General features: G+C 35.1%; 1 protein-coding gene and 1 pseudogene across 1 annotated transcript in view; both read right to left on the bottom strand.

Annotated features, from left to right (window-relative positions):
- The window catches only part of ERBB4 (erb-b2 receptor tyrosine kinase 4), a 1,108,236-nt gene that overhangs the window by 416,540 nt on the left and 670,493 nt on the right, over window positions 1-21,203 (bottom strand). The window lies entirely within an intron of this gene.
- The window catches only part of LOC138414130 (18S rRNA aminocarboxypropyltransferase pseudogene), a 32,038-nt pseudogene continuing 30,084 nt past the window's right edge, over window positions 19,250-21,203 (bottom strand).

The raw sequence follows: 21,203 nt of genomic DNA, 5'->3' as shown, positions 1-21,203 counted from the left end.
ATTCTCACTATCTTCCCTTAGAATTTTCAGATGTATCCCTAAATCCATTAAAAATTTCAACTTCTTTGGGCTGAGAAAAATGATGTTCCAAAAAAGTCTGCAAGATAGTTTTGCATAACAGCTCCAAGGGTAATCAAATACCACCAAATGAGAAAAACTTAGTATTTAATTTTTTAAAATTATTGCCTTATAGAACTTTGAAGAAAAAATATTAAAATATGTTATGCTTCTAAATAAGTTATTCAATGGCCATAAAAGAAATTTTTAAAATTGTTTTTAGACATCTCTAAGCTAGTTTTATGCTTATGTTATTTAGTTTAGTTTTGTTCTACTTTCACTTTCATTGATGTGTGAGGTCTTGACTAGCATAAAAATTATTCTTAATGTGATTTACTTTTTTTACATACTAAGAAAAGGCTATTTGTTATGTATAAATATTGCAAATGAACACATCCCTTCCATAATTCAATAGTGTATTTCACTGTACTTGATAAATGTAGTACACATAAAAACCTAAGCAGGATTGGCAGCATTTCTAAGGAAACACATAAATTTAATGTATTCATTAAATTAAATGTATTAATAATAGTAACTTTTAAAATAATGATGATGATTTCATAAATGAGGAAATGAGATTCAGAAAGCTTAAAATGAATTGCCAACTTTCCCCAGAGAGCAAGAGTCTGAAGTGGGATTTGAATCCAGTTTATCACCAATGCCAATGTTTTGTATTCAAACTACAGTGCCTCACACATAGTAATATATTTTGTCAAATAAAACTCTGGAAATAGCTCTATGTCAACTCCCATGTTAATATGACACATGAAAACACTAATGTTTTACTAGATGAATGGGCATATGTAAAATAATATTTATTAATCACAATAGTATTAATGAATGGTATGTGTAAAATAATATTTATTAATCGCAATAGTATTCTAAAAATCATACTAAGGGCAAAGAGGTCTTCAAAAGGAAAGAGCTGCTTCTGAAAAGTGAGTGAACATTTAGATCACTTAAACTATTAGCAACACTACTTTCTATTTGCATAGTATTTACATAGCACTACATATTTTTTCTCATTTATTTTAATAATCATTTAAATATATATCTCATTTAAAAATAATAAATGAATAAATTAATTCTAAGGATATTAAGCTATTTGCTAAATACCCCCAATATAATAAGTATCAGAGCTTTATCTCTTGATAAAGAGCTTTATTTCTGCCACATCGAATTAGGAATTCTTAACCCAGGAGTCTAAAAATCCCTGTAATTGTGTAGATAACTCTGTGTGTATACTGCCAATGTATTGGCCTCATAACTTTCCATAAACTCTCAATAAACTTTATAATTCAAAACTCTTAAAGAATCACAGTTGACTCTTTTATAAAAATAATATGATAGTTTAACATATTTTCAATTGTTGTTTGATTAGTTTGGTTCATTCACAATAATGGATGGTATGTTACTGAGGTATTTCTTCAGTATTCTGGAAAGACACTGGATTTCATATACAATTTATTGGAATCTCAAGACTAAATTGAGCAATGATGAACCATGGCTATTCAATGCCTGATATTACTAAAATAATGGGCACAAACACATGTTTCATACAGTGAGTTTATTCTTAGGATCCTCCAGAAATGCCATATTAGGCATGATGGGGACAGGTAAAGGGCACTGCACTGGAGGAAGGGGTGGGACTCTACAAAGGTGATGATGATGTTCTTAGGCAATTCTTATTATTGGCAGTGGTTGGTGCTCTGCCCTGAACTGAAGGAAACACAGTCAGTACCCTCCTCACTGAGAATGGGCTCTCTTTTCATTTCCAGTCCATTCTCTCCTTGTGAGTGTCAAGGGGAAATTCTTTCCAAAGCTTCTGCTGCACTCCAGCTCCTCAGCAAGCTAGAATATTTGTTCTCAAAGATACCAGTGTTTCAGACAAATTAAATCAAATTCAATCCCCCTCTTCTTTTCCCTTAACCCCACTACCTCTTAAAAAAAAGTCCTTCATCAGAATTTGTTCAGATCTTCCCCAGATTATTTTAATTGGCAACCAAGGTTAAGAACCATTGGTCTAGAGCTTCTCTGTTCAGTAAAAGCCATCTTAGGTGAGTAAAAGCCCATGAGAGGTCATTAACACATATAGAGAACTGGCAGAGTATCATTCCCAAATAGGAATTTCTAAGTTTAGTTTCTTCTTTTCCTTTTTTTTTAAATTTTATTGGAGTATAGTTGATTTACAATGTTGTGTTAGTTCTGGGTATACAGTTATACACACATATATATATACACACACATACACACACACACACACACACACACACACACACATATATATATATATATATATATATATATATATATATATATACACATCCTTTTTCAGATTCTTTTCCCATATAGGTTACTACAGAGCATTGAGTAGATTTCCATGTGCTATACAGTAGGTCCCTGTTAGTTACCTATCTTATATATATAGTAGTGTGTATATGTTAATCCCAATGTCCCAATCTATCACTTCCCCCCACGTTTTTCCCCTTTGGTAACCATAAGTTTGTTTTCGAGATCTTTTGTTTCTTCATCACTGTTTTGGGTGCCAACATCCAGCTAACACAGCTACCAAAGCCTCATCTCTTTCAGGGGATCTATAAAGCTCTCATTAGTTCACCAGATTGCCCTGACCCTAGGTTGAAGGCCTGTGGGGACCATAATTAGAGATTTAAGAAATATATATAATTTTTAGCTCTTTGTGAATGGGAACCTCAATTTGTCTTTAGCACGTGTATCTTTGGAAGGATTTAGAAACACTTTCCTGAACACAAAAGGGAACTACCTATATTTTATGTTGGATCACTTGTTTAAAAACTTGAATATTGTACAAACATACTGATGTATTGCAAACTTGTTCTATCTTACCTGATATTTTGTCAGAATGACAAAAACCTGTCCTCTTCCAAGGTAAAATGCCTATGCTAATTTGTTAGCCCTTTTGTTGTCTGGTTATCAAAAGACATGAATGACACTTAGGATCTGAGAACATGCAAATTATTTCTTAATCTTTATATATTCCCTGAATTGTCAATTAGCCTAAGAAGTGAGAAGGGAGGAAAAGCATTATTCCTAACAAATCAGTATAGCTGATAAATGCTTTTTCAACTACACTACTGTATAGATTTTTTTTTCAATTTACAGTGAATATCATTCATGTTGTCCACTATAGAAATAAGTTTTCCCTAGAGCATTTCCCTCTCACCATTCTAGTTTTAGCCATATCACTCACTGTAACAGCTGAGATTTATGCAGCTTTTCGACCATCTTTAAGCAAGGATATTCAGATGCTTTAGCAGCTGCCCGGCTTCGTAAGAACTCACTAATCCTTTAATCTCCAGACACTTTTTTTTCATAAAAGATTCACAAGCAAAACAAATGCAATATGGATCAAAAAATTTAATCAGAATGCTTAAAATGCAATTACATTCATCAGGGTGTTCTGTTAGGCTGAGTATTAAATCTGGGCTTTATTCAATATCCTCCTTTTATTATAAAGCAATATTTTTCCACTCTGTAAACCATCTGATCCCTAGGCTAATGTCCTCTCTGCAAAATATTAAAAAGAGAGAACACTATGAAAAATGAGCTGGAGAAATATTCCACTTATTTCCATGAAAAAAGTTCAAATCAGACTTTTTCTGAAATCTTGTCTGATAAATGACCAGATAATTTGACCATCTGGAATTCTAAAGTTATGCTTTCAAACAGTAGCTACAGGATTGTCATCCTACTTTAAATGTCAAATGTATATCCTCCTACACAACCCCTCAATTGAATAAAACATGTCAACAATTTAAATTTGAAAATAATAGTCTATTGTTCCAAATTCAGTATGTGCAAGGTTTAAAGGAATGTTGGCTTCTTTATGCAAGCAGAGTAGCCTCATAAGTTAAAAAAAAAAAGAAAATCCATCTTGTTTATATTTCTCCAATTCTCTATTTCACATCTAATAGCATTCAACTGTAACAATAGCTTTGAAATAAAGAGCTGTCCAGCACAGCATGATTTGAAACAGCTGGGTGCTTCTTCTAAGTCTACACCCTAGCTATAACATGGTGGTTTGAGTTTTGTAAGACATATGGAAGTTAAGTGAAGCAGTGGAAGGAGTTCAGGGATTTCCCCTGACAAATGCCATCCTTGGAGTAAGGGAAACTTACTCAAAGATGCAGAGGCACTTAGACCTGAAGCTTCACTTAATATTTAATGAATTGTTCATAAAATTTGTAAGTGGCCCAATTATGCATTAATCCAATTTATCTATCTTTCTTCCCAAAGTGAACTTCTGCAAATTAAAGAAAATAGCTTTTTTAATTCCACTTTTTCCACATTAGGTAAAAATAGAAACAATTGATCAATGCATTATCATAATCCTTTAATCAGTAATCAAGTGATTATTACAATAACATTAAAATCTATTATGTATAAATAATTCAGTTGCCCCTTATTATACTTCCAACTGAGTCCACATGACAACACCACAAAGACCAGCAAGTAAATCAAAAGTTTCAAGTGGCTCAATGTACAACTGGCTGTGCATTCTCTAAAGGCTAGGAAACTGCCACAGGCAAAGATACTACACTACGATTGCTGCTATTACTTGTAGCGATAGGTCTTAATTTTTGAAGCCTTTCTATGTGCCAGGCTCAATATGCATTATCTTATTAAGTCTTCGTAATAGCTTCATGATGTTGTTCGGTGTGTACTATAAACATCTCACCTAGTCCACTTTGTCTAACTTTCATATACATGGTTATTATAATTACTCATGTTACAGATGAGAAATCTAAGAACTAGAAAGGTTATATACCTTGAACAAGGACACACAGCAAGTAAGAGACAGAGCTGGGCTTCAAAGCCAGGCTGTCTGACTTGCGCCCATGCTCGTATTTTCTAGACTAATGCTGCCTTCCAATATCCCCCTATACCCTGGAATTGATTCTGTTTCTGGATCTATTTGTCACAAGATATTTTTTTGAAACATAGAGCTTGAAATGTTATCTCCCTGATATTAGTCTCAAGAAGTAAAATATCTAGAAACGTTGACCCTGGCTAAAGTGGATCTATTTCTTTATGTAGAGAATGTGCCCCCTTGTGTCATGTGCAGGATAAACCATGGCCAGGCATGGTGTAGCCTGGATAACACAGGAAAAAATAGAACAAAAATGTTTGCAAGTAGTAGGGTACTACAAGAATTCTCCCTTGTATGGAGACTGAAACTGAACCTTGAATCAGAATATGGATCCTAATCTAGCCTAAGGGATTAAGATGCTACAAAACCAGTGCTTTCTGACCTTGTAAGTTTCTCAAGTCTCCGCCGGCTGCATTGACTACCTGACTTAGGAAGTGCCTCTTCAGGGACTGATAAGCATTTGGAGAGCAATATCTATTAATTTTTATCCGTGTATATTATTGCTCTGCTTCTAGGTTGGCTCAGAGGTAAACTGAAGGGAGAGCAATCATAAACCTGGTCAAAGATGTAAGTTTTGCAATACTGTGAACATGCATTGGTCTTTGTGGTCAATCCTGGCACGTAAAAGTTTGCCTGGAAGAATCCAGTGGACCAGGGTTAGGCACCTGAAGTCACCCCATAGAATATCCTCTGAAATCTAGAGATTCCAAATATGAGGAACAGTCAACGGTAATACATATGCAACAAATAGAAATGTATCAAAGTAAATCAGTAGTTTATCAGCTGGATTGCTACTAACAGATGCTCAGCTAAGCTTGCCATTTGTCACACTTTAGTTTTTTAGTACATAAATGTATTTCCAAATGACTGGTATGACATTGAGCAAACCACATATAAAATTTGTCTCAGCACATAATGGTTCAAATATTCTGTATAGCCTAATAATTCTCACATTTATCTATTTTTATATATCCCTGCTAATTTTTAGACTATGAAAAATTGGAATTGGTAGTATGTAAACAATAAATATATATTTTTTTCTCTGCAGGAATACAGAAAACATATTGATATACTTTCCCCATAAATAACAGCATGAAAAAATTCTGGGACTAGATATTTCTGCTTTATAAATAGTATGTATATATTATTTATTATCTAATCCAGGACAATTTTGATAGTGAAAGTACATAATAATAGCTAAGACTGGAGAAACAGATGCGAGTAATTTGGACAAACTGGGGCATATGATCATCATATTTATAAAGTACTACAGAATTTGCACGATTTTTGTATGTAAGTCAAAGTTTGAAATATATTTCCTACTTCATTACAATGGATTCAAGCAATTCCAATGAAACAATGAAAGTACTGAATTATTATAGTAATAACACAGAATAAGTATATTTTCCTTTCCAATGTTAAATTATCAAAATTGATATATTTCTTGAGTAAGATTCAAGATAGACATATGGTACTAGCTCTTAGATCTTCTAAATATCCCTTCGTAAACATACTTAAAGCCACTCAGTATTGTTTTAAAAGTATGCAGCAACATAATTATTATTTTTATATTCTTTAAAAAAAGATTTTATTTTACTTTTATATTCTCAATATGCAGAGTTACTGAGATCTTATTTATAAAGATAAAAACATTCATAGTCTCCAAATGATATTTTTATTAAGGTCACTTTCTACACTGGCACTGCAAAGCATATAACCAAAGAACATATAATATCCTATGACATAGCAAAGTACAAATATAAAGAAGGTGGAGAATAGCAGCATATTCTATGCACAAATAGCATGTGTTGGCTTTAATAATGACTGCAGGGGAGAGCCATAGACTAGTCTAATAAGAGTTTCTCTATGGGATCTCAGGTTACTCATTAACTTCTTGCTATGTTATCTATTAATATATCTAGAGTTGACCAAACAGTCTCAGAGGCCTTGCCTGAAACTGAGACATTCATGCTACTACCATTTCTATTTTCCATTTAAGTTTCTAAGCTTCCATTACAGTTCTCATAGAATTGTGTACTTGTTTGCTGAGAGCTGCCAATTTTTAATTATCCCTCCTTCCCATTTAAGCTACAGTGGTAAGCAGCAACTTGTTTTATTAGCAATTATCCTCTGGGAGTTCTGTGAATGCTTTGTCTAAATCTGCGCAGAAATTCTGTTACATGTTGAGGTTGGGTTTTGAGTTCCTCCATTGCAAGTTTATGTTCACTTATCCTCTATGTAAGCAGCAATCAAAAATTTATTTACCTGACACATATTTATTTATTCAACAAAGGTGAGAAATTGCACCAAGGATTACAGAAAGAACTATTATTAATAAGTCTTATTCTTACTCTCAATAAACATAAAATCAAGCAGAGGAGAAAGATAATTAGAGATAACTTCAGATATTAAATAGTATATGAAAGAACAGCTTTCTACAGGTACTCAGAAAACAGAAAGGCTTTTAGGTTGGGGTAATCAGATAAGACTTATCAATGAGTTAACAATTGGCAGAGATGGTGAAAAAGGTCATTTCAGATGGTGGAGTTGTCATGGATGAAGTGTACAAAGAATAATGTGCTTGAAGAATGATATTAATTCATATGTCTGGAAAATATGAATTAATATGCATATTAATTCACATTAATTAATGAATGGACTAGATCATGGTTCATTAATCAAGACTGCAATACTCACCACAAACAGGACAGTGCTAGCTAAAATTATTTTTTCTTTTTCTTAGAACTGCAGGATATCTAAAACTAAGTAATAGTAGCAATTATCTTCATATTTTGAGGAGTTTAGATTCTGATGTACTCACAATTATATGTATTAAGTTTAAGGTGGGACATTGGGACCTTGCCATCTGACTCAAAGGTTGTTTTGACCCTGCTCTGCCTGATAGTCAACACAATTACGGAACTGCAGCTGATCTAAATTGTTTGAGAGACTCATATTTGAAATGAATTATACTTTTAAAACTAATCAACCTGCAATAAAACTAATAACAGATAAAACGGCATACAACAAATTTTGTTTTGAATAAAAATTGACAGAAAATGCACAAAATCTGACCTGAGAAAATGGGACTCAGTTAAAAAATGAAAGCTTTATAAAAGAAAATTCACAAATGAGAAAACACAGCAGATAATATGTACTAATGAAGCAAATCATCATTTTAAGATCTACAAGGAAAATAATGTATCCAATGAAAATAAATTTGGTAGGGAAAAAAGGCAGAATGGAAAATTACATCCAAAAAATATGTTCAGAAATTAAATTTCCTTAATACATTTCAATCCAGAAAATAATTTTAAAATCTGCACTAGGTCAAAACAGCAGAAGCAAAGCATCTAGTGGATTCAATTATTTTGAATCCAGTATAGTTTCCTCCTTTGCTAGACTAGTAGCCCTTACTTCTCTTTCATGCTTATATTAAAAAATGATTTGTCAAAAGTTTTAAAATATGATAAACAAGAAATACGTGTGAGTTGAATAACATGGTTACTGTAAAACTGAACCTTATTTATCAGAATCACATGGTATATCTTGCAATGAGTACTATTTTATATATATATATATCTGTCCCCAGTTCCTGGCACAGAGATCCAAAAACCCTTGTTAATTTTCTAAGTGATGAGAAGACTAAGTGGCATCTCTTGTTCTAATATTTGGTTTTGACCCTGTCCCTGACACAGGGCACCTAAAACCCTCGTAAATTCCTAAGTGATAAAAGACTAGAAGCATCTTTTGTTGTAATGAGGCAACTCTGGGTGGGCTCCTCAGAGGTGAGCCGGTCACCAGAAAGACTAAGCCATGGTTAGAAGCTGGGTATTTTCAGCCTCACCCCTCACCCTCCAGAGAGGGGAAAAGGGTTGGAGATGCAGTTAATAATCGATCATGCCCATATGAGGAAGCCTCTATAATATTCCAGTAATTGTCGTTCAGAGAGCTTCCAGGTTGGTGAACACGTGGAAGTTCTGGGAGAGTGGGAGCAGAGAGGGCATGGAAGCTCCACACCCATCTCCGCATACCTTGCCCAATGCACCTTTTCCATCTAGATGTTCATCGGTATCCTTTATCAGATCCTTTAATAAACTGATAAACATGAGTGTTCTGAGTTCTGTGAGCTGCTATAGCAAACTAATAAGAGTCCACGGAGGAAAGTCTTTGGAACATTAGATCTATAGCTGGTTGGTAAGAAGCACAGGTGATAACCTGGGTGTACAACTGGAATCTGAAATGGAGGGGGAGGCAGAACTGTGGGACTGTTCCTTAACCTTTGGAATCTGATGCTATCTTCAAGGAGATAATGTTAGAACAAATTAAATTGTAGGACACCCAGCCGGTGTCACAGAATTACTTGGTGTGGGGGAAAAACCTGCATTCAGTTGGTGGCCAGAATTGTCAGAAATGTGAGTATTTTGTGTGAGACTCACACCAGACTCAGGGGGGAAAGAAAAACAGTAGAAGAAAACTGTTGTTTTGTTGGTTCTTTTTTTCCCCCCAACATAGGAAGGAAAAAACTGAAATTTTCAATTACCCTTAGGAATTAAAGAGGGCATAAAATGGTCCTTGTCTTCAAGATGTTTTTGTCTCACTGTGATGAGAGGGTAAGTGAAAAAGCACACAAGAAATACATGTGCTGAATGTTTAGAATACAGCAATTTCAATACCAATTTTTTGAGAATAGTTTCTTAAGAATTTTTGTTTTTTCAAAAGCAGAAGAGATATGACCAGAGGCTAAGCATTCTACATTTTACTTTTATGAAGCACTCGGAATAATATCCACCTTGTTAGGTGCTTTTATTAATCTCGATAAGGTCTGTGTTGATATTCTCTGCTATAAGGACATTTGGTGAAATAGCCACATAAAACAATTAAAATTATTAATAAGCCTCAACATACATTGTATTATTGCTGTCATTATCTATAACTTCCATTCAGTTTCCACTGCTTATAGTCTAGTCTAGGCCCTCATCATTCAATTCAATGTCAGTCTGTTTTGGGTCTTGAACACTTCCAATATCTTCAAATTTTAATCCATCTATCATTAGCAGACTAATCATCCAAAACCAGTATTTTCCACACATCGCTCCATGCTCAAGCCATGGAAAAGCCCTCTGACTTGCAATAAAAGAACAGTAAATGAGGACTATACTTACATTTTCTTTTAATGACTCAGGGTCAGTATCATATGTTTTAATACAGGCAGTCCCTGACTTATAATGGATCGATGGATTTTTCTGCTTTATGATGCAAAAGCAATATGCATTCAGTAAGAACTGTACTTCCTAGTTTTTTGATCTTTTCCTGGGCTAGCCATATGTGGTACAAAATACCCTCTTCTAATGCTGGGCAGCAGCAGCAACCCGCAGCTCCCCGTCAGACACTCTAATCACGGGGGTTAAACGTCGGATGCACTTACTACCATTCTGTACTCACACAATCATTCTGTTTTACACTTTCAGTGCAGTATTCAATAAATTACGTGAGATATTCAACACTTTATTATAAACTAGGTTCTGAGTTGGATGATATCGCCCAACTGTAGGCTAATATTCTTAGTGCATTTAAGTTAGGTTTAATGATGTTCAGTTGGTTAGGTATATTGAATGCATTTTCAAATTAAGGTATTTTCAACCCATGATGGTTATGTAACCCCACTGTAAGTTGAGAAAGACTTGTATAGAAAAGATGATAGATATTATGCTAAGTCTATACCGACACTGGCCTTAAACTAGAAAACACTACCCTACATAAAAGCTTCGATATTTTATCTGGGGGAGGTTATCTTAGTTTACTGCAATAGTAGTTTGTCTAAATAAATGAAAAAAAAAAAAAGATGTTTCACTCTTTCTCCTTTGGAATCCTACTGTTCACTCCAAGAGATTAGGCTTTTCTTAGCTGAATACTGTCTAAAAAGAAAGTGAGTGAGTTGCATGATCCCTTCTCTGCTGCTTTTACTGGTGGCTAGAATTTAGAAATCTTCCCCATAAAATAAAATTAAATAAAAAATAAAGATACCACCAGTGGCATACTATCTTCACTTCAAAAATTTTTAATGAAATTGTGGTTGGCCTGATAGACTTATCACCACAACTTATTATTGGGTCTAGTCCTGTCAGTTTGTGCTTCTCTTCCACTATCATCCTTTTCTCTGCTTGAGGAGACACAGGTCTTATTTCTGAGAGTGATATAAAGAATAGCATTGAGTAGACCAGCCTCTGAGACTCCACAGAGCTTCTTAATGCATATGTGGCTCTGAGCTAGAAATGCAGACCAGATCCTTACATGATTTATTGGTGAGAAAGAGACTGAATCAACCACAAATCTTGCTCTTTCTTTCCTTCACTTACTTGTACTCTGTCAATGAGTTGATAGGTTCAGAGTGAGCAGTTTATGCTGCTTTTCTTTTAATTGGGAATCTATTCTTTATCCATTTTAGGTCAAGCCCTTTATTCTAAGGTGATAACTTCAGTCGTATGACTCTGGAAAACCACTTAAGTCTACTTGTATGACTTACATTAAAAATGACATTACCAAATGTAAAACCGATAGCTAGTGGGAAGCAGCCGCATAGCACAGGGCGATCAGCTGGTGCTTTGTGACCACCTAGGGCGGTGGGATAGGGAGGGTGAGAGGGAGGGAGACGCAAGAGGGAAAGAGATATGGGGATATATGTATATGTATAGCTGATTCACTTTGTTATAAAGCAGAAACTAACACACCATTGTAAAGCAATTATACTCTAATAAAGATGTTAAAAAAAAAAAAAAAGACAACCCTCATGGGTGTTTATAATCTACTGGTGACCCCTGGCAGATTCAGACCAGTACTCTACTAGGCAAACTCATTACTCCTTGATGGCCCAGGTCTGGAGGTCATTAGCTTCTTTCTTAGCAAAAAGAAGTACAGACTCCCCAGTTACATGGAGGCAACACCCTGAACTGCTGCCTTTATATAAAAATAGTTATTGACTCCCAGGCAGAAGCAAATATCCCCAATTTATTCTTCTTACTTCATTCCCAAGCACACACACCAAAATCTCCCTTACAAGTATCAGAAATATGGTTTTTTTTCCCTCTGCTTAGGACTTTTCACTGTTTATGCTCAATGAGAGACAACAATCCTGTTATGTTTACCACAATTTGTGTAAATATATGACAAAGACTCAATAATAAATGAATTTTTAGTTACAATGACTCAAAAAGGAGTCATTGCAAGATTCCTCTATGAGTATGGTTGTGTGTGTTTGGGAAGGGGCGCTTTAGTTTCTTGTTTAATAGATATGTTCTTATTCTTAACAACCTACAATTCAAAATATAGCCCTGGGGGTAAAGGTAGATCATATCAACCAAAGGAATAATGTTATGGTATTCTGAATTTTCTCAATTCGTAGCTTGAGAATATAAATTATTAACAACAAGAACAACAACAAATCTAAACCTAGATTTTATGAAACTACAAATCTATTCTCAGTGAGAAAATACAGAGATGATTATCAGAGTAGTTTTATTATCTAAAAAATCATGGAGTCCTGAGTTGGAAGTCCCAATTTGCTGGGCAGGAAAAAAGAACACTTTAGCTAGTTTTAATACTACATTCCCTGTATTTGGATACTTAATTCTTAAATAAATATATTTTTGAAATATACATAGAAGGGTGAACTAATCATAAATATACACTTCAATAAAGTTTCACAACGTGAATCACTTGTGTAATCACCACCTAGGTGAAGATATAAAGCACTGTCAATGCCCAGGAGTTCCCTTTGTGTCTCTTCACAGTCACTACACTCTCACCTTTCAAATTGCAACCTGACATCTAGAAGCACAGATTAGTTTTACCTGTGTATCAATAAAATGACACAAGTGAATTATAGAGACTATACACTCTTGTGCCTCTTCTCTTTCATTCAACATTATCTTTCAACCATGTTATATTGAAAACAGTCATTCATTTACTTTAATTTGCTATATATTATTCCATTGTATACCTATAACAAAATTAATTACTCCATACTTCTATTGATTGAAGTTTAGGTTGTTACCAAGTAACATTGCAATAAACATTAAAAAAATTTTTTTTAATTGAAGTATAGATGATTTACAATGTTTCAGGTGTACAGAAGCAAAGTAGTTCAGTTTAGTATATAGATTATTTTCCCTTATAGGCTATTAAAAATATTGAGTATAGTTACGTGTGCTATACAGTAGATCCTTGTCAGTTATCTATTTTATATATAGTAATGCGTATATATTAATCCCAACCTCCTAACTTATCCCTTCCTCACCCCTTTTTCCTTTGGTAACCATAAGTTTGTTTTCTACGCCTGTGGGTCTATTTCTTTTTTGAAAATAAGTTCATTTGCATTTTTATTACTTTACATTCCACATATAAGTAATATTTGTCTTTGACTTACTTCACTCAGTATGATAATCTCTAGGTCCATCCATGTTACTGAATTTTTAACCTTGTTTCAAAAAGTACTATGGGAACATCATTCCCAATTGTTGGCAGTTTGGTATCAGTTTAAGAAGTCTGAATGGGTTACTTTATCCTCAGTTAATGTTTTCCACCATTAGAACCCAAAGCTGGGTAGTTTGGGGAAAGGCTCTTCACTGAGTCACTTTTCTCAGCCTTAGCTAATGTTATGATTTCTTTCTTGTCCAAAGGAAAGGAAGTAAACTCCTGGAGATATGAAGGCCATATTTCTATGGCTTATCTCATTTTTCTCAGAATATTTAAATTTAATATAACTCTTATTAATAGAATTGTTTCTATTTTCATTAACTTGTGAAACTTGATTTTCAGCAATGTGATGGAAAACAAAGTAAAGGAGTAAACAATGAGAGAGCACCAGCTGGTGTTGCACTACCAACAAATTTAGAGCTCAGACTTGTCAAAATTGTTTAATGAAGATATTACATGTAATGTAACTTTATGCTATAACATGTCAGCATTCAGATGTTAAAAACATCTATATTAAAAATATCCTGCATATGGTTGCCAGGTATCATTACTCGTAAAGGCCCATATATTTTATTCTGAGTTTAAGTTCTCTTCATTGTGTGTGTGTGTATGTGAAATATTCCTTCTCTAATAGTAATTGCTAGCTGATATTTTTAACTTTCTTCCTTGGCAAAAGAGAGCTGGCAACCATACACCAGTCCCTCCAAACAAATGAAAAAAAAATTGCTAATTCATAAAGCCTAAAAGTCTGGGAAGCCTCGATATAAAGAACCATTTTAATCTGTGTATATATCCTGAATTTCTGCTCCTAAAAATCCTTTACCCTAAAACATCCTCATAGCAAGTAGAAGATCAGCTGTACTATACTACATTTTATATAAGATAGAATCTTCCTAGAACAACTTGAAATTTACTTTTTTCTTCTGTCTAGTTTTTCTTTAGCTTGGCTTCTGAATTGTAATCAAAACATACAAATTTTAAAAAGAGAATAAAAGGAATAATAGAAAATCCAACTTGGAATAAAAACCAATGACAATTTCATAAGCCTCAGCATATTCTGAGAAATAAGTTAAAAGCACATTTTCAAACATATTACTTACCATATTTTAATACAATTAATCTACCTGAAACTTTTTCATTAGTGTAAAGTCTATTACAAAGGTAAATATGAGATTAAAGGTTAATGTTTTACACATTATGATAAGTAGCTTACGAGGCAAAACGATTATCTAAAGAGAGGGATTTTGAAGCCACTGAACTCTCCAGTTTGGGGGAATGCATGCATTTATTACTGTAGGATTAATGTACATAGGTAAGAATCTAATGACAATAAATCTTCTGTCACCTGCCTGAGGAAAACGTTGAGTGCCTCTAAGGATCTGAGAGGATGCAATTAACGAAGGCATGATCAATGTAAGTATGCTGTTATTTCTCTAATTTGAAGGCATGTGTCTGTTTCTCAAGGTAACACCCACATACACCCACTTATAGACATAACTGCATTTATGTTTATATGTATATGTGTTGTCATTAGGGGAATAAGACTGAAGGGGCCAGAGGGAGTGGGAAAGAGACATGGAGAGAGCAAAGGAGACAGAATTCACAGTAATACAGAGACCAACAGGTAGAGGAATGAGCAATGGCAATGAGCTGGCTGATGTACACAGCGAGGAAAAGCAGTAAACCAATTTAGGAGGCTGAGTATTGCCCGTCACCCTTCCGATGTCATGACTACTTGCATAACCAAGGTTATCTGCTTTGATTCTCCAGAACTGTTAAGAATATAAAAGTATATTCAGTAAATCTACTTTCCTAAATGTGAAATTCAGAATTTATGAAATTAAAAGTCAAAACAAACGTTTAGGGACTAATCAAAATAAAGTCCTTAATAGAATTTGATTTAGATCATTTTGTGCTAGCTTACCAAGATTCGCCACCAAGTTAAATAAGGAACACAACCAACCAACACAAGGAATGGAGGTTAACAAAACTATAGTTCATAAACGGCCATACTTTACCTACCAGCCATAAGAATCTTGGCTAGCATTTTCTCTCTTAGCTATTCACAAAAACCTAGTTGTATATAAGATATAAAACTCTGAGATAGATGTTAGATAGAATATAGAAATATACTTTCTATTACAATCTGGTATGTTGTATGATTTTCCCATTCCAAATAGACAATGTATCCTTCAACTCAATGTGATAATCCTACCCTCTGTCTCCCTCACAGATGTATTGTTAAAATTAATTCAATTTTAATCTTCAAAGCTGTAATGAATTGAGTTATTCAGCAAACAATGACATCTTAATGAACAAGCAATGCTGTTATCCAGTTTCCTCATACATTCCCTTGAACTCTCTTGCTCTAGACAAGGTCTTTTGATAGGTGCAGTTCACACATATACAGTGACCATAATTTATGAGCTGTAACTTGATCATCACCTCCCTGTCTGGTTCACCTGTATTATCTAAGTTTTGTCAAATTACAAATATATTTGGATTCATTTTATGTAGGCTAAATTTCATGAATAGTTTCATATACATATTTATTTTATAAACTTACGTGACAAAATTATTCAGGTAAATGTCTATTTTAAAAAATCACTCTGTGTGTGATTAATTTTAATATTAAAACTCCCCAAAGTGAATTTAAATTTAATATTAAAATTTAAATTTAATATTAAAACTCCCCAAAGTGAATTTAAATTTAAAATTTAAAATTTAAATTTAATATTAAAACTCCCCAAAGTGAATTTAAATTTAAAGTTACAGAGCTATGTCTTCCTGGGGAAAAAAAAAAGAAAGAAAACAAAACAAAAAAACACCAAAACAACCACACACGCACAATTAACCCTGACTTCCTAGGGAAATATTTCCTTGTTTTATCATAAAAATACTTTGTGGGTGGTAACTCAATTTGTGAATTAAATTGCTTATGACCTCACATTGGATGTGAAAGCTGAAGACAAGAATGATGAACATGGGACTTCCCTGGTGGCACAGTGGTTAAGAGTCCGCCTGCCAATGCAGGGGACACAGGTTTGAGCCCTGGTCTGGGAAGATCCCACTTGCTGCGGAGCAGCTAAGCCCGTGCGCCACAGCTACTGAGACTACGCTCTAGAGCCTGCGAGCTACAGTGACTGACCCTGTGTGCCTAGAGCCCGTACTCCCCAACGAGATAAACCACCACAATGAGAAGACCATGCACCAACCACAACAAAGAGTAGCCCCCGCTCGCTGCAACTAGAGAAAGCCCGCATGCAGCAACAAAGACCCAACGCAGCCAAAAATAAATAAATAAATAATTTTTTTCAAAATTAAAAAAAACAGAATGATGAACATGGAACATGCAATTAGTAGGTTATACACCCGGAAGTGATCAATTCTGTAAGACTCACCTCCACAATGTGCAATAAGTAGAAACGGTTAACTCTAAAGTATAAGAAATGAAAAGCATTTCTATTAACCTCTTGTTTCATTTGTGGTAGATAAATCACAGATTAATAATTCATTTCAAACTTATGGTATCAATGGTAAAACAAAATAAAGTTTTTGATGTAATCATTAAACTTCTCTCACAATTTGCAATAATTGTGTAAAAACATAAATGGTTGTTATTTATGCCAAAAAGTCTCTTGGCATTCATCCTAAGTATTTGTCAAAAGTCAGTTTGATTCTGGAAGGCAGTGTTGGAAAAGCCAAAGATCAATTGCCATTGTAAGTCATAAACTCTTTTTTTTTTAATTAATTAATTAATTAATTTACAGCTGTGTTGGGTCTTTGTTTCTGTGCGAGGGCTTTCTCTAGTTGCGGCAAGTGGGGGCCACTCTTCATTGCGGTGCACGGGCCTCTCATTATCGCAGCCTCTCTTGTTGCGGAGCACAGGCTCCAGACACGCAGGCTCAGTAGTTGTGGCGCACGGGCTTAGTTGCTCTGCAGCATGTGGGATCTTTCCAGACCAGGGCTCGAACCCGTGTCCCCTGCATCAGCAGGCAGACTCTCAACCACAGCGCCACCAGGGAAGCCCCATAAGTCATAAACTCTAAAAAGCTCTTTCATGAATAATAAGGGAAGTTTAGCATGGTTGTATGATAGGAAAAAAAAAAGGATATTGCCTTTCACTCTTTGTAATTTGACTCGATTTGTGCTTTTTAATTACTCCAGTTATTTTCTAATAGTTCAACATTATTCTGATTAATTTCTAGCTACAGGGTCTTCAAAAGATTGTTATAAACCTAACTCTCTTAAATTGCTACTTTCTTTGTTTTAGCAAGCACCGAAAAACTCATAAAACAAGTTTATTCATGTCAAATTTTAGATTAAAAACAGATTGCTCCTTTTATGTGATAACAGAGCTGAAGCAAGAGGAAGTCACCTCAATTATCATTGTCTCTGGGTTTTATTGTGCACTACCCATCTAAGATACATAATTACCCAGGCCTTCTAACTTGCAAGCAATTCACACATTTAAAAGTCTATAATTTTCTGCATTTCTGCCCCCTTGCTGGCACAGTTAAAGTTTATTGACAGTAAATATTGTAAATTTCTATTTTTTTCCCATAGAAATACTTGGTGCTATGGAACTGACAGAGAGATGACTTTCCAAATGGTAGGAATCTCAAGCAATGTATTATTTAAATATTAAAAATAGGATTATTCATGACTACTTTAAAACTATCATGGGGTTAGGTTTTATAATAAATAACCACTAAAATAATTTGATATAAAATAAATTATTTCTTAATTCTCTTTATTTTTGAAATAAAAGGAAATACATTATTAAAAGAATTAGGGCAAATGTAAAGGCAATATAGACGTAACGCAAAAAACAATTTGAATATCACCATTAACAACACTATATATTTTTTTAAAAAAGATTAATATTAGAGACTAACAATAAATTGTTTTTATAATTTTCTCATCTATCACAGGTGATAGTTGCACTATATACACACACATATACATACTGCCATGTGTGTGAATACACATAATATTTTATATTTTGAATACTGGGGACAATAGTTATATATAATCAAAATACTTAGAAGGAAGCATCCTTAGACATATAATAAGCTATTTATATCAAATTCAAACATTTATGGAGCACTTAGATGTTTAGCTTTATGCTGGGTTCTGTAGAAGATGTAAATTAATTATCTGTCAACCTGTTATATGCAGGGATCGATCACTCTATCTCATTGACAGCAGTGTATCAATGTGATGTAGCTAGTAGGTCTCACTGCTATTTCACTGAGGCCCTAATGAGACAAAGGTGATCTAAGTTTTGAAAAGAAACAAGAGAATAGAAAAATAAAAAATAGGTCTTGGGTTGTCTTTAAGAATTAAAATAGTTATAAAAAATGAAGAAATAGGTGTATGTAATTAATAAACAGTAAGGAAACAAATAAAATAGAACAGAGGATCTGTAATGCTGACTAATGGGGTAATAAAATTAGCATATTAAATTTTTGACTATTCTTGAAGACAAAAAATATTTTTTTTCAATTTTAAGCATAATGTCATGTGATTTAAAAAAAAGGCAATTCCTTTTCTAATTCTACCTTTAATGTTGTAAATTATTTAAGTTGCATCTAAGTCAATATAACATATAGCCACCCAATAAAATTGTAATCGACCTCAATATTACTGACATATTCAAAGACACTAGTAAAAGGAAGAACTTTATCTCTCTTCAAAACCTCATTCAAGATTCTGATGGCATGGCACATAGGACAATCATTAGGTCTAGAAAGTATATCTTTGCTGTTTCTTGATTCCTTTCTAAACATCTGTTGGTGCACTGGCTTAGGCACCTTTCCCTTGCCTTTCCTTCTCCTCTGCTGCTGCTGTATCCTTGGCCCATGGCATCAGAGCCTTGATTCTCAGACTCATCCCCACTGTCAACACTGTCTCTGAGCAGCCAGGTGTCACCATGGGCTTGTTGGGATTTGCAAACACCTGCCCTGAATTCACATCAAAGGGATCAATTTCCTCCTCCTGGGGCTCCCCTTAGCACTACTCAGGAGCTCCTTCCCTGCCTGGGGCACCCACTCCAGGCTGCTGCAAGCCAAGTACTTGCCCAGAAGCTGTTGGTTCACATCCAGCAAGTCCTTGCCCCACTTAAACTTCTGCAGCCAAAGGACAGCAAGTTCTGAAAAGCTCTGGATGCAGAAGGTGGCAACAAAAACCTCCACTGAAGACAGTTTGCAGGTCAGCCATAGTTCACAGCGCTGGCAGCCACTCAGTGGGTCAGTAGCCACAGGAGGCTCTCCAGCATCTTCCCAAATGTCATCTCCTCCAGTCTGACACAGGAACCGTCTAGGATGGGAACACCTGATTGTGTCACCAGCTGCCTATCTGCCAGGACATATGCTGGGCACCCAGAGGGCTGAGCACAAGATGACCGGACCCATGGCCCAGGCCCAGGCAGTGCACCAAGTCCAGGCGTGTCAGCTTGTGGCTGATGCTGGGTGGAGGGTCACAGTAGACCAGCTCCCACAGGGCCAGCAAGAGAGCCCCCACTGGTCCCTGGTTGCCCTCATCTCAGCTACCAATGTTTCCATAGACACTTGAAGCTGGACCCCAACAGCGGCCCCAGGACTCCCAGAAAAGACACCTTCTGTCTCCCCCCGCCACCCAGCTTTGCTCCTGTGGCCCATGGCAGGGAGCCAGAGTCCCTCTGTTACCACTTCACCTTTTAAACTAAATAACCCTAATAATTTAAGTAGTCACAGTAGACCAGCTCCCACAGGGCCAGCAAGAGAGCCCCCACTGGTCCCTGGTTGCCCTCATCCCAGCTACCAATGTTTCCATAGACACTTGAAGCTGGACCCCAACAGCGGCCCCAGGACTCCCAGAAAAGACACCTTCTGCCCCCACCCACCCCACCCAGCTTTGCTCCTGTGGCCCATGGCAGGGAGCCAGAGTCCCTCTGTTACCACTTCACCTTTTAAACTAAATAACCCTAATAATTTAAGTAGTCTTTTGATTACCTCAAAACTATGCAGAATGCTATACATTTGTAAGTCACTAAATAAAGTTTAGATATGTTGATTTAATCAAAATTCTTTTTCACTCAACCTCCCAACCCCTCATTACCAAACACATACACATTTAGATACAGCCTGTCTTTGCTTAGAATTTTATGGGAGATAATATAAATGGAAAATTTTAAAATTATTTTCTATATTATATTTATATTTCTAATGGAATTTTATTTTGTTATGAAAAGTTTCAATTTCCAGGAATTGTAATTTCAGACTTTGGGGCAAGAGCTAATGAAAGATCCACAATTAAAATACCTAAATTGAACTGTTTAAACATAGTGAATCAAATCAGAGTGCTGAGATCAGTATCACAAAGCAAAACATTAAGATTGGTATCACAGAGAATCCAACCTGGACTAGGTAACTAATTTTTCTCTGTCTTCACAATCAGATGATTGCATTTATCCAACAATTTCACTTTAAACACATTGGCATTATTTTAATCTCTCTCTACCCTGTACTTCTCTTTTTCTTATTTTAAGTCTTATAATCATTATACTTTCAATGTTTCTTCTTCACTCTCAACGCTATGTCATAGTGTTAAGTCATGATTGACCAAATATCCAAACCAAATATCCAAACTAAAAAACTTATAAAGTATAGGTTGGAAGAGAGACAAGCTAGAAGACAAAGAGGGGCAAGAGAAAAAGAGAGGCAGAGAGATACCAAGAGACAGATACAGAGAAATGGGGAGTCAGTGATATGTTCCTTTT

This window comes from Delphinus delphis, chromosome 7 (assembly GCF_949987515.2).
Source record: "Delphinus delphis chromosome 7, mDelDel1.2, whole genome shotgun sequence".
Classification (NCBI taxonomy): Eukaryota; Metazoa; Chordata; class Mammalia; order Artiodactyla; family Delphinidae; genus Delphinus; species Delphinus delphis.
Note: the sequence above shows the minus strand (reverse complement) of the source record. Positions and strands in the feature narration are given on the sequence as shown.